Source organism: Bos indicus x Bos taurus, chromosome 8, assembly GCF_003369695.1.
Source record: "Bos indicus x Bos taurus breed Angus x Brahman F1 hybrid chromosome 8, Bos_hybrid_MaternalHap_v2.0, whole genome shotgun sequence".
Taxonomy (NCBI): domain Eukaryota; kingdom Metazoa; phylum Chordata; class Mammalia; order Artiodactyla; family Bovidae; genus Bos; species Bos indicus x Bos taurus.
The window spans coordinates 76,280,812-76,308,396 of NC_040083.1; the positions used below are offsets into that span (position 1 = coordinate 76,280,812).

Consider the following 27,585-nt stretch of genomic DNA (forward strand, 5'->3'; position numbering starts at 1 on the left):
TTGCTCCTTGGAAGAAAAGTTATGACCAACCTAGACAGCATATTCAAAAGCAGAGATGTTACTTTGCCAACAAAGATCTGTCTAGTCAAGGCTATGGTTTTCCAGTGGTCATGTATGGATGTGAGAGTTGGACTGTGAAGAAAGCTGAGCGCCGAAGAATTGATGCTTTTGAACTGTGGTGTTGGAGAAGACTCTTGAGAGTCTCTTGGACTGCAAGGAGATCCAACCAGTCCATTCTGAAGGAGATCAGCCCTGGGATTTCTTTGGAAGGAAAGCTGAAACTCCAATACTTTGGCCACCTCATGCGAAGAGTTGACTCATTGGAAAAGACCCTGATGCTTGGAGGGATTGGGGGCAGGAGGAGAAGGGGACGACAGAGGATGAGATGGCTGGATGGCATCACCGACTCGATGGACATGAGTTTGAGTGAACTTCGGGAGTTGGTGATGGACAGGGAGGCCTGACATGCTGCGATTCATGGGGTTGCAAAGAGTCAGACACGACTGAGCGACTAAACTGAACTGAACTGAACTGTCTCTGAGTCTCAGATTACTTGACAGACAACTGTAGGTAATGCCTACCTCAATGAGTGCTTGATAAGAACATCAGATAAAGAAATACAAACATACATAAATGGAAGCTACATGTAAATGAAATATTTATCATTATTTTACCTGTTTCCATGCTTTTTAACTAAAGCTGCAATGGCTTTGTCTGTGATCTGGGATCCATTAACAGAGTCCTTGCAGGCTGAAAAAGAAATGACATGTCAATAATATCTCTATTTAAAAAGAAGGATTTCATACCAAAAGCTTGCAGTTCACTAGTTATTCAAATAGCTGCAAAAAATATCTAAAGAAGATTTTGTTTTGATAAACCATGCACTCTAATTTTCTTTTGATAGCTTTGGAGGGCTCAATGAGTCAGACACAAATATATATCTTTATTTCTTGAACTTCTTTTCTGTTGCCTTGATTTCATCTTTGGGGGAAACATATTTTCATTTCAAATTATTTTCTTTATTGTGACCAAAGAACATGGTTGTGTAAGGGATATGGAATGCTCCTGGGTGTGGCCACTTAAAGTATAGTTTCCATCGTCACCACCATGTTATTCAGCCAAGAATAGTTTCCTATGGAGATAAATTAAGGAAAACATACAGTGACATCATGATCATTACACTTATTTTCTTTGCTCAACACCAAGCTTCAGTTAGAAATTGACAAAGAAATGAAATATAGTGAGTCTTACATAGCATTTCTTTTAAGATTTACCACTAAATATAATGGGACATGGGTGTCCCTGGTAGCTCAGCTGGTAAAGAATCCACCTACAATGCAGGAGACCCCCCAGTTTGGTCCTGGGTCAGAAAGTTCCCCTGGAGAAGGGATAGGCTACCCACTTCAGTATTCTTGGGCTTCCCTGGTGGCTCAGATGGTAAAGAATCCACCTGCAATGCAGGAGACCTGGGTTCAATCCCTGGGTTGGGAAGATCCCCTAGAGGAAGGCATGGCAATCCACTGCAGTATTCTTGCCTGGAGCGTCCCCACGGACAGAAGAGTCTAGTGGGCTGCAGTTCACGGGGTTGCAAAGAAATGATTGAGTGACTAAGCACAGCAAAGACAATGATGTGTTTAACATGACACTACATGTGTTTCCCAAACAGTTCTTATACGGTGCAGAAAGTATATTTGTGATGCTTGACAACACATCTGATTTTGTGACTCTGGACGGAAAGCCATAATCACTGATTGCCTTTGGCATCTGATATATATTGACTACACAGATTCTATTAAAATATCTGAAGGAGTCCTTGCCTACTGCCAGAGAGCTACCATTAACTTCATCAGAGCTGGGCATTAGGTGGTTAGAGAGGCAGGTGGAAAACTAAAACTACTTTGGCCACAATTCTACTCTAAAAGATTAGTGAAGATCAATTTTGATGTCGGGTGACTGTTTACAAATGCCTGGTTTTCTCTTTCCTTCTCTTTAATCTTTGCTTTATGCTTTGAATATACAATATACAAATTGGAATTACTTCAGTTTGTTGGGGATATAATTAATTTTCTCATGAAAAATATTTATAAGGTAAAGTACTTGCAAAGATTATTTTGTATTCTGATTTTTCTGCAAATCAGAAAAAGAAAAAATTTTCAAGGCAACATATCAGTATAGGTAAAAACATCATACCATTTAAATATATACATATGTATATTAAACAGTTGGACATGACTGAGCAACTTTCACACACACACTTGTAAATATTGACCTATATATTAAAATATGCAAAAGCTTTTATGCATGTGCTTATGTGGCTCATTTATGGGTAAGGAATCCATTACTTTCATCTGAGTCTCAAAGAAGTTGTTATCCATAGTATTTTAAGCACTTCTCAAGACTAGGAGTTAGCAAATTATGGCCCATCAGCCAAATGCATTCGCCATCTGATTGTGTAAACAAAGTGTTACTGAAACAGGACTATGTTAGTTTATTTACGTACCATCTAGGGAAGCTACAAAGGCAGAGTTAAGTAGTTATGACAGATTGTATGGCCTGCAAGGCCTGAAATACAAACTACCTGGCACTTGAGAGACAAAGCGTTCGATCCCTGCTCTGGACGCTGGTCCATCTGGAAACCTGGTGCTCCTGGTTGTGAACTGAGCCTACCCAGGCCAAGTCTACAAAAATCATGGATGGCATGCTTAGAGCCAAACATTAAATCCTGAAGGAAACATCCTCATGTTTTATTTCTGTAAGGAATAGATATGAGGCAGAGGGTAGTCAGAATCTGAATCCCCTTGTTTAGGTTCCAGTTCAAACTACTACTTATTACACGTGTGAAGTTAGGCAAGTTACTTAACCTCACTAAGTCTAGGCTTTCCTCCTCAGCAAAATGAGGAAAATAATAATACCTATCACTTCATGGCAAATAGATGGGGAAACAATGGAAGCAGTGAGAAACTTTATTTTCTGGGGCTCCTAAATCACTGCAGATTATGACTGTAGACATGAAATTAAAAGACGCTTGCTCCTTGGAAGAAAAGTTATGACCAATCTAAACAGCATATTAAAAAGCAGAGACATTACTTTACCAACAAAGGTCTGTCTAGTCAAAGCTATCGTATTTCCTTGGACTATAAAGAAAGCTGAGCGCCAAAGAGTTGATGCTTTTGAACTGTGGTATTGGAGAAGACTCTTGAGAGTCCCTTGGACTGCAAGGAGATCCAACCAGTCCATTCTAAAGGAGATCAGTCCTGGGTGTTCATTGGAAGGACTGATGCTGAAGCTGAAACTCCAATACTTTGGCCACTTGATGCAAAGAACCGACTCATTGAAAAAGACCCTGATGCTGGGGAGGATCGAAGATGGGAGGAGAAGGGGATGACAGAGGGTGAGATGGTTGCATGGCATCACTGATGCAATGGACATGAGTTTGAGTAAACTCCAGGAGTTGCTGATGGACAGGGAGGCCTGGCGTGCTGCAGTCCATGGGGTTACAAAGAGTCGGACATTACCGAGCGACTGTACTGAACTGAACCTCATAGAGATGTTCTAGGGATTAATATAATGCAGATATAACATGTAAAACAGTGGCTTGCATATAACAGGAACAAGAAAAGTTTTATTTTAAAAATATATTGTCAATTAATTAGTGGGGAAGTGGCAGGGCAACTTTTGATGCATTACCTTGAAACTGCTTGTATGAGTGCCATCATGCCCACATCTGTGGTCTCCAGACCAACTTAGATCCACTGCTGTCAATCTGCTAAAAAGGGCCCCTGCATGGAGCAGGACCTTGTCTCCCCTAAGCCCACGGTCACTGCTGCTTGTCTCAGTCAGCTCCTGGGTGGATTAAAACCAAGTGAGCCTTCATTAGAAATGCTTCTGAATCCCTTCAGAATAGGGCATGATCAGAAGATTTTTACTAAGAATACTAGGGAGTAAGAGAAATCAACACAGAGGCCAACAGCTGAGATATAAACAGCTCAGCAAAGGAGGAAGAAAAACATGAGGTGAGCAATTAAAACTACTCGGTATGTCTCTGTTCAATCAACTCATCTTCCTTCAGGCCTGCTTACTGAACCTGCCACACTTTCCTCCTGACAACAGGGGAGATAACTGTATTACCATGATAGGATTATCATGGAGCTCATTCAAACAGCCAATGATGATGTAGCCATTAAAAGTTATTTTCCTGAAGAGTTTTTAATTAATTGAGAAAATGCTTAAATGAAAATGACTACAAAATGTTTTATACTTTTTATAATCTCCAGTATTTCTATAAATATGTTAAAATGCCCTTAAATAAATATGTATTGATTTGTAGCTTAAAAAATGTTATTTATGAACAAAGTGAGGCCAATTTATAGTGGAAAAATCCAGATGAGTGATTACCTCTGGGGGATGGTGGTGTAGGGACTGAATGGGAAGGTGGCATGGGGCAACTTTCTGAGATGGTGGGAATGTTTGCATCTGGATGGGATGGGTAACACAGGTGTCTGCATTTGTCAAAACTCCATAAATGGTACACTTACAATATGTGTGTTTCATTATATATACTGCTGCTGCTAAGTTGCTTCAGTCATGTCCGACTCTGTGTGACCCCATAGACGGCAGCCCACCAGGCTCCCCCGTCCCTGGGATTCTCCAGGCAAGAACACTGGAGTGGGTTGCCATTTCCTTCTCCAATGCATGAAAGTGAAAAGTGAAAGTGAAGTAGCTCAGTTGTGTCTGACTCTTAGCGACCCCAAGGACTGCAGCCTACCAGGCTCCTCTGTCTGTGGGATTTTCCAGGCAAGAGTACTGGAGTGGGGTGCCATTGCCTTCTCCAATTGTATATACATTTTACCTCAAAAATAAAAAGGAATTGTAATGATATACATGTTGAAGTATTTAGGAGTGAAGTATACCAGATGTCCATAACTTTGAAAAAGAACTCAAAGAAAATGAAGATGGATTGATGCGCAGATAGAGGAATGGATTGATAGAACTGTGGTAAAGTAAATATGCTATCACCCAACTATAGAGCCAAGGTGGCAAATATAGATGTTAACTATACAATTCCTTTAATTTTTAAACATATTTTAAACTTTTAATTACAAAATGATGGGAAAATGCAAACAAAACCTAAGTCTGGTCTGTCCTTCAATCCACACCAGAGCTTTGTACTAGTGTTGGAGGTAAGAGTTACTGGTTGGCTTTCATAAAGCCAGTTGGTGAAAACTAAGAATTCTAAATTAGATACTTGGATGTAAGTATTCTTTTTTTATTAAAAGGTTATTCATTTGAAATAAATAGCTGGAGGATATTATCAGTTGGATATGTCACTCTATTACTTTTATCTGAGCTGAACAGGATTCACCAAACCCCTAGAATCTGGACCATCTTAAACACATTCTCCATAATGGCGTCCTTACTGTCTTACCAGTTCACACCTGTTTTCATTTTTCCACACATAACAGGAGTGACTGTTGTTTGATGTAAAAAAGGAACAGAGAAATCAGTCTTTCTAGGCTAGAAGCTTGTCATCCCAGGCAACAGAAATTTTCTACCAGTAGAATCTAAAAGTTTTGAGAGGCTGAGTTAAAACTGAATTATATGAAATAATATTGACCGAGAGCCTCAACTTGATTTCTACTCCTATCCCAGATTCAATAGGCTAAAGACTGGGAGCTGGAGCATTATACCTAAAGCTCCACATTTTCCCTGGGAGGATTCCCAGTGGCTGCCTACTCACCTGGATGGCAGCTCTTAGCTTTTTACAAATAACCAACACTACCAGACATTTCCTGTTCACCATCAGCACCAAAAGTGTTATGCACAATGGGGTTCTAATTAAAGATCACCAAATTAATTTTGTTTTGATCTATTATATTTTTATTTGAAATAATAACTGGGGCTTTCCTCAGACACCAAAGAATCATGCATGGATTCTCAGCCCTGTCTATTTGTTCACAGAAGCATTTAGCCCTTTTTTTTGCCATGTACACCTCTGACAGCCTATATGAGCCTGTGCCTGAATAATGTTTGCAAATGAATAAATTATAATATGTAGGATTGCAAAGGAAACCAATTATATTGAAATACAGTAATCAAAATGTGAAGAAGTTTGTGATCTAACATATTTGCCTGTTTATTAATAGTGTATGTAATATGATTTAGCCACCTGGTACAGTAACTAACATAGTTTTGAAGTAGTGACAGACATAAACTATATTTTGAGATTATTCAATGATTTTAATGTGAAATGAAAATATGATTTCTGTTGGTGATCAAATCACACATTTTGCTAATATATGATCAGTTGCCTAGAGTCATAGTAGAAGGAGATGCTAAATGAATGAATTGTAGGGTAGAAATGAAAATAAATGATTTTTTCCCCTATTGAAGTTCAAAACCCCTTCAATTCTATCCAGAGACCCCAGGTTATGAGTCCCCTAGTCGAGACTTTAGTTATCTTTCTGTTAGAGCAAGCTGGGAAAGGAAAAGCAGGAATGGGGTGATAAAAAGTCACAGAGAATAATGAGATTGGGAGAGTGAGTGCCAGAGTAGAACAATTCTAGCCATGTGAATAAAAGTGTTGTAAATGTGCTGGCAGGAAGAGTGGAGAAAGAAAAGGCAGGGACAAAAGTGAAATGATAGACTGGAACAAAAAGAAACTTCATTTCCAATGCACCGCGGGTGAGAGTTAGTTACAGTGTGTCCTGATCTGGGGGTGTGACCACTTTTACATGTGACCCTTTGTCTGGGAGCGTGAAACAGGATACTATTAATAATAGCAAGGATGTGGGAAACCTGGCAAGTCTACTGAGATGCGTACCCTAAAGTCTGCAGGAGCCACTGACTCACAGAAACAAATTTAGAGATGATTTCCCTAATTTTTTTACTCTTTTCAGCCAGAACCAAACCTACTTGTGGTGGATAATATATCCCAATATTTCTTAGATGAGTTGCTATTTGCTCCTATTCACTGTCCCAAAACTCAAAGAACAGGGCCAAAAAAATAGAGTGCCTGAGAGGACCATAAAGAAAGCTGAGTGCTGAAAAATTGATACTTTTGAACTGTGGTATTGGAGAAGACTCTTGAGAGTCCCTTGGACTGCAAGGAGATCCAACCAGCCCACCCTAAAGGAAATCAGTCCTGAATTTTCATTGGAAGGACTGATGCTGAAGCTGAAACTCCAATACTTTGGCCACCTGATGCGAAGAACTGACTCATTTGAAAAGACCCTGATGCTGGGGGAAGATTGAAGGTAGGAGAAGGGGATGAGATGGTTGAGAGGATGAGATGGTTGGATGGCATCACTGACTCAAAGAACATGAGTTTGAGCAAGCTCCAGGAGTTGGTGATGGACAGGGAAGCCTGTTGTGCCACAGTCCACGGGGTCACAAAGAGTTAGACACATAAGGGATTTGATTTAGGTCTCACCTGAATGGTCTAGTGGTTTTCCCTACTTTCTTGAATATGAGTCTGAATTTGGCAATAAGGAGTTCATGAGCTGAACCACAGTCAGCCTCCGGTCTTGTTTTTGCTGACTGTAGAGCGCTTCTCTATCTTTGGCTGCAAAGACTATAATCAATCTGATTTCAGTATTGACTATCTGGTGATGTCCATGTGTAGAGTCTTCTGTGTTGTTGAAAGAGGGTGTTTGCTATGAGCAGTGCATTCTCTTGGCAAAGCTCTGTTAGCCTTAGACCTGCTTCATTCTGTACTCCAAGGCCAAATTTGCTGTTACTCCAGGTATCTCTTGACTTCCTACTTTTCCATCCAGTCCCCTATAATGAAAAGGGTATCTTTTTTGGGTGTTACTTCTAGAAGGTCTTGTAGGTCTTCATAGAACCGTTCAACTTCAGCTTCTTCAGCATTACTGGTTGGGACATAGACTTGAGTTACTGTGATATTGAATGGTTTGCCTTGGAAATGAAAAGACATCATTCTGTTTTTGAGATTGCATCCAAGTACTGCATTTTGGACTCTTTTGCTTACTATGAGGGCTACTCCATTTCTAAGTAGTAGATATAATGGTCATCTGAGTTAAATTCACCCATTCCAGTCCATTTTAGTTTGCTGATTCCTAGAATGTCGACATTCACTCTTGCCATCTCCTGTTTGACTACTTCCAATTTGCCTTGATTCATGGACCTAACATTCCAGGTTCCTATGCAATATTGCTCTTTACAGCCTGTAACTTTGTTTCTATCACCAGTCACATCCACAACTGGGTGTTGTTTTTGCTTTGGCTCCATCCCTTCCTTCTTTCTGGACTTATTTCTCCACTGATCTCCAGTAGCATATTGGGCACCTACCAACCTGGGGAGTTCATCTTCCAGTGTCCTATCTTTTTGCCTTTTCATATTGTTCATGGGGTTCTCAAGGCAAGAATACTGAAGTGGTTATTTATATAAAGACAAAATATTTTCATTATGGAACATCTTAGCAATTCTGAGACTCTTTAAAAATAATGACAGGTTCAATATAATAGTTTTTATTCCATATTATTTTCTTCTCAAACTCATACCTAGTAATTTGTTAATCACAATTTCAGCAAAATCAATGGTTTTATCCCTACATAGATCAGTTACTTTTAAATAAAAACAAAGAAAAAAATCAAGTTATTGTGTATGTCATACAAAGCTAGTGGAGGTGATGGAATTCCAGTTGAGCTATTCTAAATCCTGAAAGATGATGCTGTGAAAGTGCTGCACTCAATATGCCAGCAAATTTGGAAAACTCAGCAGTGGCCACAGGACTGGAAAAGGTCAGTTTTCATTCCAATCCCAAAGAAAGGCAATGCTAAAGAATGCTCAAACTCCTGCACAATTGTACTCATCTCACACGCTAGTAAAGTAATGCTCAAAATTCTCCAAGCCAGGCTTCAGCAATATGTGAACTGTGAACTTCCTGATGTTCAAGCTGGTTTTAGAAAAGGCAGAGGAACCAGAGATCAAATTGCCAACGTCCGCTGGATCATGGAAAAAGCAAGAGAGTTCCAGAAAAGCATTTATTTCTGCTTTATTGACTATGCCAAAGCCTTTGACTGTGTGGATCACAATAAACTGTGGAAAATTCTTCAAGAGATGGGAATACCAGAACACCTGATCTGCCTCTTGAGAAATCTGTATGCAGGTCAGAAAGCAACAGTTAGAACTGGACATGGAACAACAGACTGGTTCCAAATAGGAAAAGGAATATGTCAAGGCTGTATATTGTCACCCTGTTTATTTAACTTATATGCAGAGTACATCATGAGAAACGCTGGACTGGAAGAAACACAAGCTGGACTCAAGATTCCTGGGAGAAATATCAATAACCTCAGATACGCAGATGACACCACCCTTATGGCAGAAAGTGAAGAGGAACTAAAAAGCCTCTTGATGAAAGTGAAAGTGGAGAGTGAAAAAGTTGGCTTAAAGCTCAACATTCAGAAAACTAAGATCATGGCATCTGGTCCCATCACTTTATGGGAAATAGATGGGGAAACAGTGTCAGACTTTATTTTTGGGGGCTCCAAAATCACTGCAGATGGTGACTGCAGCCATGAAATTAAAAGACGTTACTCCTTGGAAGGAAAGTTATGACCAACCTAGATAGCATATTCAAAAGCAGAGACATTACTTTGCCAACAAAGGTCTGTCTAGTCAAGGCTATAGTTTTTCCTGTGGTCATGTATGGATGTGAGAGTTTGACTGTGAAGAAGGCTGAGCGCCAAAGAATTGATGCTTTTGAACTGTGGTGTTGGAGAAGACTCTTGAGAGTCCCTTGGACTGCAAGGAGATCCAACCAGTCCATTCTGAAGGAGATCAGCCCTGGGATTTCTTTGGAGGGAATGATGCTAAAGCTGAAACTCCAGTACTTTGGCCACCTCATGCGAAGAGTTGACTCATTGGAAAAGACTCTGATGCTGGGAGGGATTGGGGGCAGGAGGAGAAGGGGACGACAGAGGATGAGATGGCTGGATGGCATCCCTGACTCGATGGACATGAGTCTGAGTGAACTCCAGGAGTTGGTGATGGATAGGGAGGCGTGGCGTGCTGCGATTCATGGGGTCACAAAGAGTTGGACACGACTGAGCGACTGATCTGATCTGATATACTCTTAACTCTTGTCAGATGACTTTCAAATAGTACCTTTGGGCCCAGAGGACTCTGGATAAAATTAGTAAAAATTCATCACTAAGTGTGGGAATGAATTTTAAGTACTTTGACTTAAAGTCAATTAAGATTTAACAGCTCTTGCTTTACGGTCAAACATTGTTATCATTCTGGAGTATTTATTCCTAAAAGAGTGCCCTTTTCTCATTTAAGCCTATAATTCACATGAGTGAGATATTAAGTGGAAGCCTGTTCATTATTTTTAGAATGTGTGGCTCTTCCTTAGACTAGGATTAGCCTGAAAACAAGCTTGTATGAAATGCTGGGATGGAAGAAGCACAAGCTGGAATCAAGATTGCTGAGAGAAGTATCAATAACCTCAGATATGCAGATGACACCACCCTTATGGCAGAAAGTGAAGAGGAACTAAAAAGCCTCTTGATGAAAGTGAAAGAGAAGAGTGAAAAGTTGGCTTAAAGCTTAACATTCAGAAAACTAAGATCATGGCATCTGGTCCCATCACTTCATGGGAAATAGATGGGGAAACAGTGGAAACAGTGTCAGACTTTATTTTTTGGGGCTCCAAAATCACTGCAGATGATGACTGCAGCCATGAAATTAAAAGACGCTTACTCCTTGGAAGGAAAGTTATGACCAACATAGGTAGCATATTGAAAAGCAGAGACTTTACTTTACCTACAAAGGTCCATCTAGTCAAGGATATGGTTTTTCCAATGGTCATGTATGGCTGTAAGAGTTGGACTGTGAAGAAAGCTGAGCACTGAAGAATTGATGCTTTTGAACTGTGGTGTTGGAGAAGGCTCTTGAGAGTCCCTTGGACTGCAAGGAGATCCAACCAGTCCATCCTAAAGAAGATCAGTCCTGGATGTTCATTGGTGGGACTGATGCTGAAGCTGAAACTCCAGTACTTTGGCCACCTCATGCAAAGGGTTGACTCATTGGAAAAGACTGTGATGCTGGGAGAGATTGGGGGCAGGAGGAGAAGGGGATGACAGAGGATGAGATGGCTGGATGGCATCACCAACTTGATGGACATGGGTTTGAGTGAACTCCGGGAGATGGTGATGGACAGGGAGGCCTGGCATGCTGTGATTCATGGGATCACAAAGAGTCGGATACTACTGAGTGACTGAACTAACTGATGAAGAACATCTGAGATGGGAAAAAATATTTATGAAGCAGGGTAGCCAAGTTTTGAGAGACATATCACCAAGCCCTCCATTTCTGAGGAGATGGTTTTAGTGTGATGACTAAGATTTTATCTAAGGCCCCAACTTTCAAATGTTGAAAGTCTAGTACCTGATGTTTTGGGAGTCACCTCCAGCTGGGGGATACTGTTCTCAAGCTAGCTCTCTTGAGTAAATTACTGCTTTTAAATCCAACAAGGTCCTTCCATTTCTCTAACAATGCATTTCATAATCTTTCTCCCCACTCTGTTTGCAAAATTCAACTGATTTTCTCTGTGCTATTGGTATTGATGCAATTCCATATACAATATTTCAAATATTTAAGTATCAATACTTTTCCACTCCTAACAATGGTATGTCATAGTTTGGGTTGCCCCATAAGTAGATCCTAGGACAAGAATTTAAGGGTTAGGAGGTTCAAGAAACACCAGTAGCTTATTGGTATGTCTCTCTAAAACACCAGTGGCTTATTGGTATTTTTCTCAAAGACATTCAATTTGTTAAAGACCCACTTTACTTGCAGAATATTTTCCAGGGCCATTATGGATTATAGTAGATCACTTGTGAACCTACTGCAGTCTAAAATCTAAGTGCAAAGAGATTGCATACAACCTGATTCAGTCACTGGCCTCAATGAAGAAGGCTAGAGTATTAACTTTTTCTGAGTCATGAAATCTAAATACCTAAGTGGGTACATCCATACAGGATTTTAAATAATGGTATCTTTTAGTACAGTCATGCCAAGTAATTCTTTTGTGACTTGTATATCTGGGTATCTCCAGAACTTGTGAAGACAGATGTTTCTGACCAGTCAATCTGTCTTTCTACTTCTGCTTCTACCAGAAACAGCTCCGGTGATTACTGCTTAAAGCAAATTCACAAAGTATGTTTCATGGAACCAACATTGAATAGATACCATAGGAAAAACAGGGTTCTGTATTTTCCAAATACAGTAGCAAGAGTATCTCCTGTCTACAGGCTCTTATGGAACTTTGCCACTTTCTCAGAAAGATGTGGAATTGAATTCCCTTATTCTTGTGGTCTTGTAACTCACCTGTAATTAACAGAAAACAGTGAAAGTAATGCTGCATAATTTCTAAGGTTATAGTCAAGGTTATATCACGGTGGCTTTCACCTTATGAGTTGAAATACGTTTTTGGAACTCTGAGTTTCCATGGAACAATCCTACTGCCCTGAGGACGCCATGCTGTTGGGAAGTACAATGGAGCCTAAATGGAAAGATCACAAGGAGAAGCCCTAATGAGATATGAAGAGAGATTCCCATCTGCTCCTACCTGCTGTTCTAGCACCAGTCACCACCTGTCTGGACCACATGAAAGATTCCAAGCCACAACCACCCAGCTGAGTCCTTCTAAAATTCCTGACTCATAGAAACTATGAAAAATAAGGAAATGATTATTGTTTTCAGACTTTAAGTTTGGGGGCATTTGTTTCACAAAAAAGTTTCTATAACAAAAATTGGGCAAAATTGAGTTAAACAAAATGCTATAGATTTTTGTTTCCCCTTGAAGGATTTCTCAGAGCCTCCCTATGTTAATGAGGATGTACATTTCCAAGACTGGCACTTAGTATGCAGTGTTTTCCAATTCTTTTTTTCAAGAAACCATTTTTATAACTACCCTCAAGGGATAACTTTGGAAAATGCTGGGCTAAAATGATGCCCTCTTTTCATGGGTCTGTTTCTTTCTTCCCCAGTGATTTGAACTACAAAAAATAAAGATTTTATTTCATTGTGATAATAAACTGAAGAACAAATAATTATTGGTCAGCCCAGAAAGAGTCACCACTTGGTAACTCCCGTGTGTGACGTACACTCGTTCCAGCAGTATCAGAGAGCAAACAGCATAAACTCTGAATGTCACTCATTATTTGCTGTGCCAATAATAGCTCCAGGATGTGCTGTTTGTTTTTCCAATGGGTTTGACAAACATTTCGATGCATTAAATTTCCATAACCCTCTGGCCCTTCTATCTTACTTTTAAACTGAAAAGCTTTTAGAAGTAGGCTAAAAAGAAAGATTCAGAGATTTTGGTCCCTAATCTCTCTGAGAGGAATGAAGGAATTATGCAGAAAAAAAATCCAAATTCCACTCCAGGGTAGTATTAATTTCTTTCTTGGTTTTAAAACAGAGTGCTTCTCCTGTACAGAAAATTCTAAAAGGTCGGGAATGAGGATTAAATTGTTAGTGATTGGGAAATTTGTACTGCTTTTGTGAGTATTAAAAAATTGGAGAGGCAATATTGAAAAAGTTAGAAATTTTTCATTTTTCTAATCGAACATGTGAAATTGGAATTGAGGTGAAGGGATCAGACTTCAGTAAATATATAACAAGGGAGTATCACCTATGATTTGATACAAGACTAGGAGTGAGGAGAAATTCTTCTGATCCCCAGTTAGGTCACTGTATGACTACAGCAAATAATCTAATCTACGTCTTGGTTTCTCAATGAATAAATCGCCACTCAGTTTTCTAGTTTCTTTACCTAAAGAATTCTAAATAGAGTCAGTGTCAGAGCTGAGACTAAGGTGAAGCCTTAGTGCCCCTTGGGCACACAATTTAAGAGAATACCAAAAATCTTAGTTATTAAGATACATAATATTTAGTGCAATATTTTTTTTCTTTTTTTTAAATTTTATTTTATTTTTAAACTTTACAATATTGTATTAGTTTTGCCAAATATCGAAATGAATCCACCACAGGTATACCCGCGTTCCCCATCCTGAACCCTCCTCCCTCCTCCCTCCCCTACCCTCTCTCTGGGTCGTCCCAGTGCACCAGCCCCAAGCATCCAGTACTGTGCATCGAACCTGGACTGGCGACTCGTTTCATACATGATATTATACATGTTTCAATGCTATTCTCCCAAATCTCCCCACCCTCTCCCTCTCCCACAGAGTCCATAAGACTGATCTATACATCGGTGTCTCTTTTGCTGTCACATACACAGGGTTATTGTTACCATCTTTCTAAATTCCATATATATGCGTTAGTATAGTGCAATATTTTTAAAAATCAAAGTTAATGCAAACAAAATCCATGATGAACAAAACATCAAACCTTCAACAAAGTCAGGATCAATATTACTGATTTTTCTTTTTACCCTCAGGCTCCAGTATAGCTCAGCACAGAACTGTTACCGAGCCCTTAAAGTTACATAAATTGAGCTCCACCAGTTTCTCACACATGATGATTGTGACAGACAAGAAATCGATGCTTACATTGGTTTAGGTTCTCCCATACTACTCAGAAACATACTTTTACATATAGGTTATAGTATTTATTTAAGCAAATCACTTCCATACTTTGAATGAGTCAAATTCTGATAGCCAACTTCAACAGATATAGTTACAGACATAAACACGGGTATACAGACAGACGTATATAGATAGATGGTTGTATAGACAAAGCAACCTATCCCAAATGTACTGAAATGGATTTTTTCCACTCACAGTTATTCCCATCCCTCTTCTCCCCTTCCCTATCCTGAGTTTCCTGATCAGCAGAGGTGGTTTCAGTGCACTTTCACAGGTAGGTGTAACAGAGAACACTTAGGATAGGACCTTAACAACTCACACAGGGAATCCTGTGAAGAACATTTAGCTCACACCTCTTTGCAACAGGTCTGTAATTTTGGATAAACTGATTGGGTGCAGATTCTTTCCTCCAACAAAGAATCTGTTTCCTTTTGATCACAATAGCTTCTATATACAGCATAAGTGGGTCTTTGCTCAGTTTAAAGACAAAACTGGCACCCAAATGGATTAAAAGCCCGTTGCAACAGGCCTGGGACCTACAGATTGGGGTTTACAAATTTTTAAAAGTCCATCTTGTTTCCTAATTATTAAAGTAATATATGCCCACTATAGAAGAATAACTAAATGAAAAAGGAAAGGAAAGGCCAACTGCAATGAGACAGTAAAATGATGTAGCTCCTTTGGAAAAGACTCTAGCAGTTTCTCAAAAATATCAAATATAGAGTTCTCATGTGATACAGCAATTTGACGACCAGGTACCTAGCTAAGAGAACTGAAAACAAACACACGTCCACACACAAATTCATAAGTAAATGCTCATAGCAACATTGTCCATAGTGGACAAAAAGTGGGAACAATACAAATGTCCATCAACAGATGAATGGATGAATGGATAAACAAAATGTGGTATCATCCACACTGAGGAAACCAGAATTGAAAGAGACACGTGTACCCCAATGTTCATCGCAGCACTGTTTATGATAGCCAGGACATGGAAGCAACCTAGATGTCCATCAGCAGATGAATGGATAAGAAAGCTGTGGTACATATACACAATGGAGTATTACTCAGCCATTAAAAAGAATACATTTGAATCAGTTCTAATGAGGTGGATGAAACTGGAGCCTATTATACAGAGTAAGCCAGAAAGAAAAACACCAATACAGTATACTAACGCATATATATGGAATTTAGAAAGATGGTAACAATAACCCTGTATACAAGATAGCAAAAGAGACACTGATGTATAGAACAGTCTTTTGGACTCTGTGGGAGAGGGAGAGGGTGGGATGATTTGGGAGAATGGCATTGAAACTTGTATAATATCATATATGAAATGAGTCGCCAGTCCAGATTCGATGCACGATACTGGATGCTTGGGGCTGGTGCCCTGGGATGACCCAGAGGGATGGTATGGGGAGGGAGGAGGGAGGATGGTTCAGGATGGGGAACACATGTATACCTGTGGTGGATTCATTATGATATGTGGCAAAACCAATACAATATTGTAAAGTTAAAAAATAAAATAAATGTGGTATCATCAATTAACAAAGGAGTTACTTATCCATAAAAAAAGAATGAAATACTGATCCATGCTACAATGTGGATGAACCTTAAAAACATGATGCTAAGGAGCCAAATCCATTTAGGCATTTCCATACAACTTGTATGGAATTCTCAGCCTTGTAATGCTCAGCCACAACATAACCAATAAATTGGGCTTTGGGATTGAAATGCACACTCTGCTATATTTAAAACAGATAACCAAGAAGGACCTACTGGTAAAAAATGTATATATAACCCATACACTGAAACTGTCAGTCATGAAGAAGATTCTCTAAAGAAAATACTAGAATAAGGAAGTAATTGTGCTGGAGGAGATGTCTAGGAAATAGTGGATGACAAGTAGGCAGGGGGATCAAAGCAGTCTTACCCTGAAAATTAACTCTGACTTAAGTCCGACACCATCAGTTCAGTTCAGTCGCTCAGTTGAGTCTGACTCTTTGCGACCCCATGAATCGCAGCACGCTAGGCCTCCCTGTCTATCACTCACTCCGGAGTTCACTCAAACTCACGTCCATCGAGTCGGTGATGCCATCCAACCATCTCATCCTCTGTCGTCCCCTTCTCCTCCTGCCCCCAGTCCCTCCCAGCATCAGAGTCTTTTCCAATGAGTCAACCCTTTCCATGAGATGGCCAAAGTATCGGCGTTTCAGCTTTAGCATCATTCCTTTCAAAGAACACCCAGGGCTGATCTCCTTTAGAATGGACTGGTTGGATCTCCTTGCAGTCCAAGGGACTCTCAAGAGTCTTCTCCAACACCACAGTTCAAAAGCATCAATTCTTCGGCGCTCAGCTTTCTTCACAGTCCAACTCTCACATCCATACATGACCACTGGAAAAACCATAGCCTTGACTAGACGGACCTTTGGCAAACAGAACACTACAATGGAATCTGTTTTGAGGGGACTTCTATAACGTATCATCCAAATTGACAAGGGCATTTATTTTATTGACTGTCAAATCTTCCAGATCAAAAGGGTATTTACTTTTATGGAATGTTACAACAGCCACAACACAGTTCTTCTAGAGCAAGGCCAACTTTCTAAACCATAGCTCCAGACACAACCTTGGCTATTTTCCTAGGAAGATTACATTCTTTTCAGAAATCCTTTTGTGAAGCTACGTAATCTCTTGCTCCTCAAAGGACAGTCTGAATTTTTGTAACATCACTTGCTACACAACAAACTCAAACTCTTAGACATTTTAAATAAATAAATAACATATGATTGGTGTCATGGAAATGATAAGTCTAATCTGTGGCTGTCACATTCGTCCTCTAACAATCCCCTCCCAGATTAAAAAAAAAAAAAAGGCCATGAGTATTTGAATGTGAAATGGCACACATTATTGACAGAGTAATCACTTGGTGACAGTCTCTGCTTTGGGGGGAGAGGTCATAGAACACTAGGTTATAGAACACTGGGCCCTCAGTGAGTCTGGAAATGGAGATATTTCAGGATTTTCCCTGTTTGTATCTTCCTGAATGGTAACCCAAATCCAAGCTGGCTCCAAATCAGGTCAGCCCTCCCAGCACCTTACTGCTCTTAACAGCAGTGTCTACATCACCAGGGAGCTTGTGAGAATTGCAGAGTCTGCATTTTAACAGCACCCCCAGGGGATCTGTGCACACAAAGTTTTAGATGCCTTGTATATTAAAATTTGAGATTTGCTGCTCTAGTACACACTCCTCCAAGATACTTCTTTGTATACAAAGTAGAGCAGAAAATGCAAATTTTTAAGGAACTTAAGCTAAAAATATTAAGGGTCATAGAAAAAAATCTCCCCTGGACAAGAGAACATTTCATTAGTTTAGCCAGTATTTGGAAACTTTTATTACATGCTAGCAGGTTGCTAAGTTTCCACTTCAACTTTAAAATAGCAATGTGATAAGAAAATAAAATAGCAGTAGAAACTAAATCATCAGTGATATCAAGGATGTTTTTAAATCACCGTGAGGAATTAGTTCTAACCGTAATGTAGATGAGTCATACTGAGAAATCATGGCCGGTGAGCTCATATATAAAGGTCTCTGAAAGATAGCAACGCAGATGTAAAAAATAACCATTGTATTAGAGACCTAGTTCCTGAGGAGAATCTTCCTCCCTAAAAGAATTCTTCCTGGAGGATTCTTCAGTGTTTCATTCCTAGGGAAACTTACAACAACCGGTATTTGAACCTGAGCTCAAGGCGGAGAAGGCAGTGGCCACCCACTCCAGTACTCTTGTCAAAAATCCCATGGACGGAGGAGCCTGGTGGGCTGCAGTCCATGGGGTCGCTAGGAGTTGGACACGATTGAGCGACTCCACTTTCACTTTTCACTTTCATGCATTGGAGAAGGAAATGGCAACCCACTCCAGTGTTCTTGCCTGGAGAATCCCAGGGACGGGGGAGCCTGGTAGGCTGCCGTCTATGGGGTCGCACAGAGTCAGACATGACTGAAGCTACTTAGCAGCAGCATGAGCTCAAGCGCCCATCAAAATTATACTCTGTCGGGTTAAGACCTGAGTAGGTGGGGGCAGAAAGAGGAAGGCATCCACTTGGGGTACTGGATGTTCTACTTCCAACAAAGCATGAGCTATATGCTGATTCAAAGTTTCAGTAATACGTACACTATAGTTAGAAAACCAGGTAATGGGAACAAAAATAGTCACACCTCAATAAAGTAATATTAAACAGGATAAATGTCTTCTAGACATTAAAAACTTAAATGCTAGGGATGTGTGTATCTGGTTGGCCTCTAGCATATTTCCCAAAAGGGAATTCTGATGGTGCATTGGTAGATGACAAGAGAATATGGGTCCTCTCAGCGGTCAAATGTCATGGAACCTATTCTTCTTTGTTCAGTTGAGTACTTTGGAAAGTTATATAACATGGGGCGTTTGCAAACCAAAGAATATTCTTGCTATAAAAATACAGAGAAAAATTATTAATATTACAAAATCAAGTAAAAATTTTAAAAACATATCTATTTTCAAAAACACAGAAGAAAGTAACTTCACAAAATTATGAAAAAACCCAATAAAAACAGAACTGAGATACCAGGCTGATATAAAAAGTCAACAGCAAGGAAATGACATTAATGTAAATAAATCTAGTGTTGCAATAGCTAACTACAGCCCATCTTGAAGGTGGTGCAGAGCAAAGGAAACAGATGAAGATGGTAACATAAAAAGAGACAGCAATAGATTACAAAGTTCCAATCAGCTGGCCATTGATATCATCCAGAAAAACCAATATAAAAGGGAGCCTTCTGGCTAAAGGCTGAGTGAGGAGGTCAACAAACCCTTTCCCCCCAACAGCATTAAACAATAATCTGTGAAACATTTGTGCTTAAAAAAAGAGCTGACCTGTAAGTAGGAACAGTGGGAGTCTGAAGCATTCTTGCCTGGAGCCCCTCCAGCTTAGTAGGCAGGGGGCAGGCTGTGCTCCGGGGGAAGGGAGTTCGCTCCACTTGGAGGGATGGCAACACCCTTGTCCAGTAGCATTGGTGGTGGGAGTGATGAGGTCAGGACTGGCGCGAGTATGTTCCTAGCTCAGGCTTTGCTAGGACTTGGCAAGTGGGAGGGAGAAGGGATTAACTGCAAATGAGGACAAAGGGACTTTTGGGGATGATGAAAATGTTCTGAAGCCAAAAATCACTGAACTCTTTACCACTAAGCATGTGCAAATTTTATATGAAATTGATACACTAATAAAAGTTTTTTTAAATCATATATAAAAAGGAAAACCTCCTATGGTGAAAAAAAAAGCTTGAATTTATAACTCTAATGAGCTCACCATGCCCCTGGCAGAAATTATTGTTGCTCAGACTCCAACTTGTCTTGCCAACCATTTTATTCTCATGCCAAAAACTGTATAAGCACTATGACCTTATCCATGTAGGAAAAGAAAGCCACACAGATTACTGCACAGGAAGAACAATCACACTAAACCCAAGCTTCCCCTGTGCAAAAGTAAATAATAAAAGGAAAAAAATTTTATAGAATTTTAATAGGACAAATTGAGCTCTCAGAATTGTCTGCCAAACTGAGCCGTAGCTCTTGTCAAGGTAACAGAAATACAATCAAGTGCGCTTATTTGAGGGTTCAATCCCTGGGTCAGGATGATCCCTTGGAGAAGGAAATGGCAACCCACTCCAGTATTCTTGCCTGGAGAATCTCATGGATAGAGGAACCTGGAAGGCTACAGTCCATGAGGTCACAAAGAGTTAGACATGAATGAAGCAATTTAGCAGCAGCAGCAGCAGCAGTGCTCGTCTGATGAAGAGTTAGTTTACAGTTACAATTGATTCCTCTAAATAGCAGAGAATATGCATTTCAGAAGGAGTTTAATTTGTAAACAATATCCCCCCCAATACTTCATAGAAACCCATCTACTGCAAATCTCTGGAGCCTCAAGTTCAATAGCCTTCAGTGATAGTCAAATAACATGAAGGAAGAAGCCAGGTGTATTTCTATGGGGCCAGAGTCAGCATTTGGGGGTTCAGTACTGCTCTTGATAGCTCACTTCTGCATCAGAGAGTGGTGAGGACTGTGGCACGGGTTCCAAGAAGACTGACACTTTCCAAGAATGAGAAACTGCAACCATGTTGCTGGGACTTTTAATTTTTCAAAAGAAATCAGACTACCTAGATTTTATATTTAAAAATCTTGTTTATTCATCAGAAAATAGTTTGTCCAGAATAAGTGGCTTTCATGTTGTTCCATGTTTACAGAAACCTTTCTTCAAATCAAATTCTCCATAGAACACAAAATATGAGCTAGAACTAGATTATCTTTCAAATACCTATGATTTTGCTTGTACTCGCTGAGTTGTGTCCAACTCCATGAACCCCATGGACTGTAGCCCACCAGGCTCCACTATCCATGGGCTTTCCCAGGCAAGAATACTGGAGCAGGTTGCCATTTCCTTCTCCAGGGTATCTTCCTGACCCAGGGATTGAACTCATATCTCTTGCAATTCTTTACCACTGAGCCACCAGGAAAGCCCCCAGTGATTCTATGAGATACTAAATAAGAGTTGGCTGAGTAATGAATGGTCTGTTATCTAGCTGGTCAGCATATTTAACTTATGCCAATCTAACTCACTAGGTTAGCTCAATTTAATATGTATTAAGTGATTATTATTGACCGGACATTTGCCTTTATGGATGCATGAGCACACCACTGACAGTCAAACATACTTATTTCAGGGCAGGGAAACCAGAACACACAGAGGATGTAGAAAATCCTTCTTGTAGAGGAGGAGGTGGAAGATGTCAGTCAAGGAGACTTTTCCACTGTGCCTTCAAGGATGGGTTAAGTTTTTCCAAGCAGAAACAGGACAGGGAGTGTCCAACAGCCTGAAGAAACACAATAGGTGTGAAAGTGCACAGTACCCCCAGGGAAAATAAGACAGCTGGCACACAAGAAGAAACAGCACCTAGAAATTAAGCATTAACCTGTAAACTGGTGAGTAATTGAATTACACTAATTATTTTCTTACAGTGATTTGCAAGGAGGCAGAGAAAAAAGAGACCTCAGAGTCTTAAGGATATAAATCCTAGCTTATGTTAATAAAATGTGTATTCAGTTATACATTTTCAGTTAGAATCATAAGATCATCTGTTAAAATTTTTATAAGTCAAATCCTCTTAAACTTTATAGATACTTATAGAAAAAATACCTACCGATTTTTTACACAAAATATGGACTTGATTGTCATCAATTTAGTCTTAACTTCTAAGATGAAAATCTATTAACTCATAAAGAAAACAATTTAAACCATCCCAAACTACTTTTCCAATCAATTTTTGGGGCTGCTTCCTCAGTTTTCTAAAAATCCTTAACAACTGGAATGATTAGCTGAAGTGCAGACTGAAATCTTGTTCAAAAAACAGATGAGACAGAGTCCTATTTATATCTTTAACAAGGACTATAAAACTTACAGAAGAGATACTGAAACATTCCACATTTCTGGGGTTGAGTCATCCCACAATATAATTTTCAGGTCAGACTTAAGCCTATAACTGCCATTCAGGGCTACTAAACCACTTGAGGGAATCCTGGGTTATGTTCACTCTTAATAGATTACAGGTGACCTTTGAAGCAGGTTTCAACTGTATGGGCCCACTTACATGAGGATTTTTTTTTCCAGTAAATATTGCACCTGTATTTTCATTTTACAGATCTTTAACTAACTGGCTATGGCGGGGGAAGTCTATATTTGATTAGAGATCACAATATGTGGAATCAAAAGAACTAGGGTTTGAGTCCTGATTCTACAAACTATCCAGCTTCCTGCTCCATCCCCACACTCTCACAGTGTTCAGCAGTCAACCGTATATTTGTAAGGTATACCATATTTTAAAATATGTGTTTAATACAATATTTATTTTCCCATTTAGTGCCTCTTTGAAGTTGAAAGAACCCTCTATTCTTTTTATATTCTTTCTGCCTATTGTTATCATTGTTGTTCAGTTACCCAGTTGTGTCCACTTCTTTGTGACCCCACCTATTATGTTCAGTTGCTCAGTCATGTCCAACTCTTTGCAGACACACAAATTAGGGCTCCCAATTTTTTTCCAGTACTAAAAAGACAGTGTAATTGGATTCTCCATCTTTTAAGTTTGTCTCACCACAAATTCTACAGTGGGTCTATTGACAGTTTCTCACATACTTTGATGTGCAATAAATAGTAGAAGATGCTTGTTAAGCATAATATTGAAAAAGATCTCACACAGCTTAAAAATATCCATAGTTCAATAAGATAAAAACAAGAAGGGAGAAAATAAGAATAAACAGGAAAAGAAGGCAGAAAAAACTGAGGACAAAGTTTTAGGGTAGTTTACAAAATATAAGTCATAACATGCTCTGTCTTATTAAGATGTTTGATTTCACTTTCAGGGTCTAAGAACTACCATATACACAAAATAAATACTTATTTTTACATTAAAAAACATGTTTAATTTCACAAATCTGAGTCTGGATTTCCTTACAGCAAAGTTGAAGAAGAAAGCATAATCATACTTTCTATAAAGTAAACACAAACAAGTTGTCAGAAGAATGACAAATATTCCTCAGTCTGAGTTTCTTGAGAAATTTATTTCATGGACCCTTATAAAGAGGACAATTTGTAACATAGCTATAAAGAATACTTTGCCTTGAAAGTTTAATAATCCATGAACTTTGAAGAGGGCAAATAAAGTGCTAAAAAATCAAAAAGGAAAGCATTCTTGATAGTGCTACTCCTTGGGGAGCCACACAGTGACTCACAAGTGATCCTTAAAGACATCGGTACAAAAATGCAAGATGACTGCTTTTTATAAGATCCCTCAAAACAGGTCAAGTGTTTGAGCAATCACCAGCAACTCAGTCACTCTCTTAGGACCTCAGGATCATCATTTACAAAAAGGGGGGAGCTGATAAGGAGATGGAATAACCTAGATAATCTCTAAGAAATGTCTTTCTAGCTCTGAAAAAATGTTTGTAATTCTTGACTAAATTCTTACTGAGCACCTACTATGTGTCCTGTGTGCTGTTTCCTGGATAAAAAGAATTCTAAACACACACACACACACACACACAGACACACACACACACACACACACACGACACACGTGCCCTCTGAGTATTTTATAATCTTGCTATTCTGAAGAGTAGACTTGCTATTGTTTGCCTGTTATTATATTGCCACCCTGCTTATTTAACTTATATGCAGAGTACATCATGAGAAACGCTGGGCTGGAGGAAGCACAAGCTGGAATCAAGATTGCTGGGAGAAATACCAATAACCTCAGATATGCAGATGACACCACCCTTATGGCAGAAAGCGAAGAGCCTCTTGATGAAAGTGAAAGAGGAAAGTGACAAAGTTGGCTTAAAGCTCAACACTCAGAAAACTAAGATCATGGCATCTGATCCCATCACTTCATGGCAAATAGATGGGGAAACAGTGGAAACAATGGTTGACTTTATTTTTCTGGGCTCCAAAAATCACTGCAGATGGTGATTGCAGCCATGAAATTAAAAGACGCTTACTCCTTGGAAGGAAAGTTATGACCAACCTAGACAGCATATTAAAAAGCAGAGACATTACTTTGTCAACAAAGGTTCATCTAGTCAAGGCTATGGTTTTTCCAGTGGTCATGTATGGATGTGAGAGTTGGACTATAGAGAAAGCTGAGCACTGAAGAATTGATGCTTTTGAACTGTAGTGTTGGAGAAGACTCTTAAGAGTCCCTTGGACTACAAGGAGATCCAACCAGTCCATTCTAAAGGAGATCAGTCCTGGGTGTTCATTGGAAGGACTGTTGTTGAAGCTGAAACTCCAATACTTTGGCCACCTGATGCAAAAAGCTGACTCATTGGAAAAGACTCTGATGCTGGGAAACATTGAGGGCAGGAGGAGAAGGGGACAACAGAGGATGAGATGGTTGGATGGCATCACCAACCCGATGGACATGGGTTTGGGTGGACTCTGGGAGTTGGTGATGGACAGGGAGGCCTTGTATGCTGCGGTTCATGGGTCGCAAAGAGTCGACATGACTGAGCGACTGAACTGAACTGAACTGAATAGACAGAAAGAGTCTAGTATTTGCACACCCAATGATCCATGAAAGTCAACAGAGAGTAGACACCCTCTGTCCTTCTAAACTGTTTATCTCTGAACTTAGATGAAGCCTGGAAACTCTTATTGAATATTCAAAACTCTTTGTTGACAGCTTCTGTCAGACAAGTTTTCAAACTAATTTGTGCACAGGTGCATATGCTAAACAAGGCACTTAACCATTGTTTTAAATGGACATTGTGTTCAAACTCCCAGGCATGTTTTCCACTATTAAAAACCCTTAACTGAAAACATAACTAAAATGTGTTGGGCTTTTGAAAACTTGGGGCAATATTGTGCAGAAAAGGCAAAGCCCCCAGTAATTGGATGAGAATAAATGAAGGGAGAATAGAAAAAAATTAATAATCTAAAAAGGAATTTTAAATGGTAATAGTAGAATCTTCAAGTCATTTTATAATGTCATTATGCTCAGCACCTCCCAGATAACACAAATATGTATCTTTATATACATATCATACATATACCATATATATATTTATACATATGTATGTATGGGTGTGTATATTATAGGGCAACAAAATTTGCCACCTAAAATTTCTCTTTGGCTTGCAGATTATTTTGAGTTGAAAACAATCAAGGTCTAAAAAACTCAGGAAGAAACTTTGACCTTCCACCTAACTGCCTGAAGAATTTAGAAAGAGGCTGTGATCTCTTACAGGAATAGAGCTGTCACCAGAGACATCTGCAATGAATATGGGCTGAGTGTGGTGGGGGGACTCTTAGAGATCTGAGTCCACTCTGTGTCCCATTGTGTCTCGTGGCCCAGCAAACATCTGTTTATAAACATCTGCTTTTCCATCTTTATGGAATTTACCTTTCCCCCTTTTGAAGTCCCAAACCACTACCCTCAACATCCTGTTTTATCTTTAGTTGAAGATGGTATTTAAGGTGAGGGTTTTAGTCATTTTGGTGAGTTAGTCTTTCTGAGTCTCTCCCATGTATACATGTTATTATAATTTTGTGTGATTGTCTTCCTGTTACTCTATCTAATGCCAATTTAATTCTTAGAGCAGCCAGAAGAACTTAGAAAGGTAGAGGAAAATTTCTTCATCCCCAACAATATACCTATACACGTGTGTCTTTCCCATAATAAGATGTAATACGTATAAGGCTTCCCTGATAGCTCAGTTGGTGAAGAATCTTCCTGCAATGCCGGAGACCCCAGTTTGATTCCTGGGTCAGGAAGATGTGCACATAGGGAGAATGCCATGTGAAGATGAAGACAGAGATTGGGGTGATGCTTTACAAGCCAAGGAACGCCAAAGATTATCAACCAACCACCAGAACCAAGAAGAGAGGGCTGGAATGAATTCTCCCTGACAGGCTCAGAAGGAACCATCCCTGCTGACATCCTGATCTCAGACTTTCAGCCTCCAGAACCATAAGACAATAAATTTCTGTGGCTGAAGCCACTCAGATTACAGACCTTTGCTAAGACAGCTCTAAGCAAATTAATGGTCCTCTGGGGTGGCACTAGTGGTAAGAACCCCTGGGTTGGGAATATCCCCTGGGGGAGGGCATGGCAACCCACTCTAGTATTCTTGCCTGGAGAATCCCATGGACAGAGGAGCCTGGCTGGCTACAGTCCATGGGATCGCAAAGAGTTGGACACGACTGAAGCAGCTTAGCACAGCACACACAGCGCAAGCAAATTAATACAATGTGAATGAGAGTGACACTTCTCAAAGGATGCCTTTTTATGCTATGTTCATTTTTTAAACCCAGTGAATGTAGTGGCACGTTCACTATATTACATTTTTATATAATTCCACACAAAAGAGATACTGTTTTATGGGGAGGGAGTGGGAAAGTGGGTAGAAAGTCATTAGAATCCAATCCATGCAATTCCCTGCAGGGCAAAAACTGTTCTACAAGGGGGCCTGTGGTGATACCTGAAGAACACCCCTTAAGTGCTGGAAAAGTCGCTTTAGGCCCTGGTCTGTCATAGCCTGGCCAGCATGGCAGCAGCAGTGCAGAGTGAGAGAGCTGGGCTGGCAGTGAACCAGAGCCACCTGCCAATGATCCTCCAGGATACAGCAGTCTTCAATCTGGACCTGCTTCCCTGGGAAGGTGCTGCTGCCGCTGCTAAGTCGCTTCAGTCGTGTCCGACTCTGTGCGACCCCATAGACGGCAGCCCACCAGGCTCCCCCGTCCCTGGGATTCTCCAGGCAAGAACACTGGAGTGGGTTGCCATTTCCTTCTCCAATGTATGAAAGTGAAAAGTGAAAGTGAAGTCGCTCAGTCGTGTCCAACTCTTAGTGACCCCATGGACTGCAGCCTACCAGGCTCCTCCATCCATGGGATTTTCCAGGCAGAGTACTGGAGTGGAATGCCATTGCCTTCTCCTCCTGGGAAGGTGAGGGGGGGTTAAAGAGCAATAACAAATAAACCTTAAAGCCCTCCCTTCAACAACACCACAGAAAAGGGCTACTCGTGCCACAAAGTTTCCTAAGCGCCAACATGTGTCAGGAAACATGTAACCACACAGAAATGGTGCCGGCCCTCACGCCACTCAGAGGCTAGTGGGGAGGCTGTCCTTCATCAGGTGGTCACATGCAAAACTGAATTAGCAACCCTGATAAATGCTAAAGTATAAGACGCTGAGCGATTATATTAGAAGTGTCAGGGTTCTGAACCCAATTACTGTGTGTTTGGGAGAGTTCCCAAATCACCAAGCGATTCCCCAACTCCAACTGGGTGTCCTACAATTCAGCTCAGTCCCAACACTATCTGGAGCAGTGTCAGATCCCACAGCCTACGGGCTCAGTCCCACAAGACTGTCCCTGACATCAGATGATAACTGCAAGGCCAGGGGCTACCTTTGCTTCTGATCAGCTGG

General features: G+C 40.1%; 1 long non-coding RNA gene across 2 annotated transcripts in view; it reads right to left on the minus strand.

Moving 5' to 3' along the window:
• LOC113897387 overlaps positions 1–19,640 on the minus strand; it is a 35,525-nt gene extending 15,885 nt beyond the window's left edge. Inside the window, exons 1-2 of one of the 2 annotated variants that reach the window (XR_003512334.1) lie at positions 19,487–19,640; positions 675–750 (exon numbers count right to left, since the gene is read on the minus strand). This is a non-coding gene — a long non-coding RNA (uncharacterized LOC113897387). Of the gene's footprint in view, positions 1–674; positions 751–2,578; positions 2,744–19,486 lie in introns of those variants that run through there. The other variant, XR_003512335.1, reaches the window with a different exon arrangement.
• Between the last annotated feature and the right edge of the window lie 7,945 nt (positions 19,641–27,585).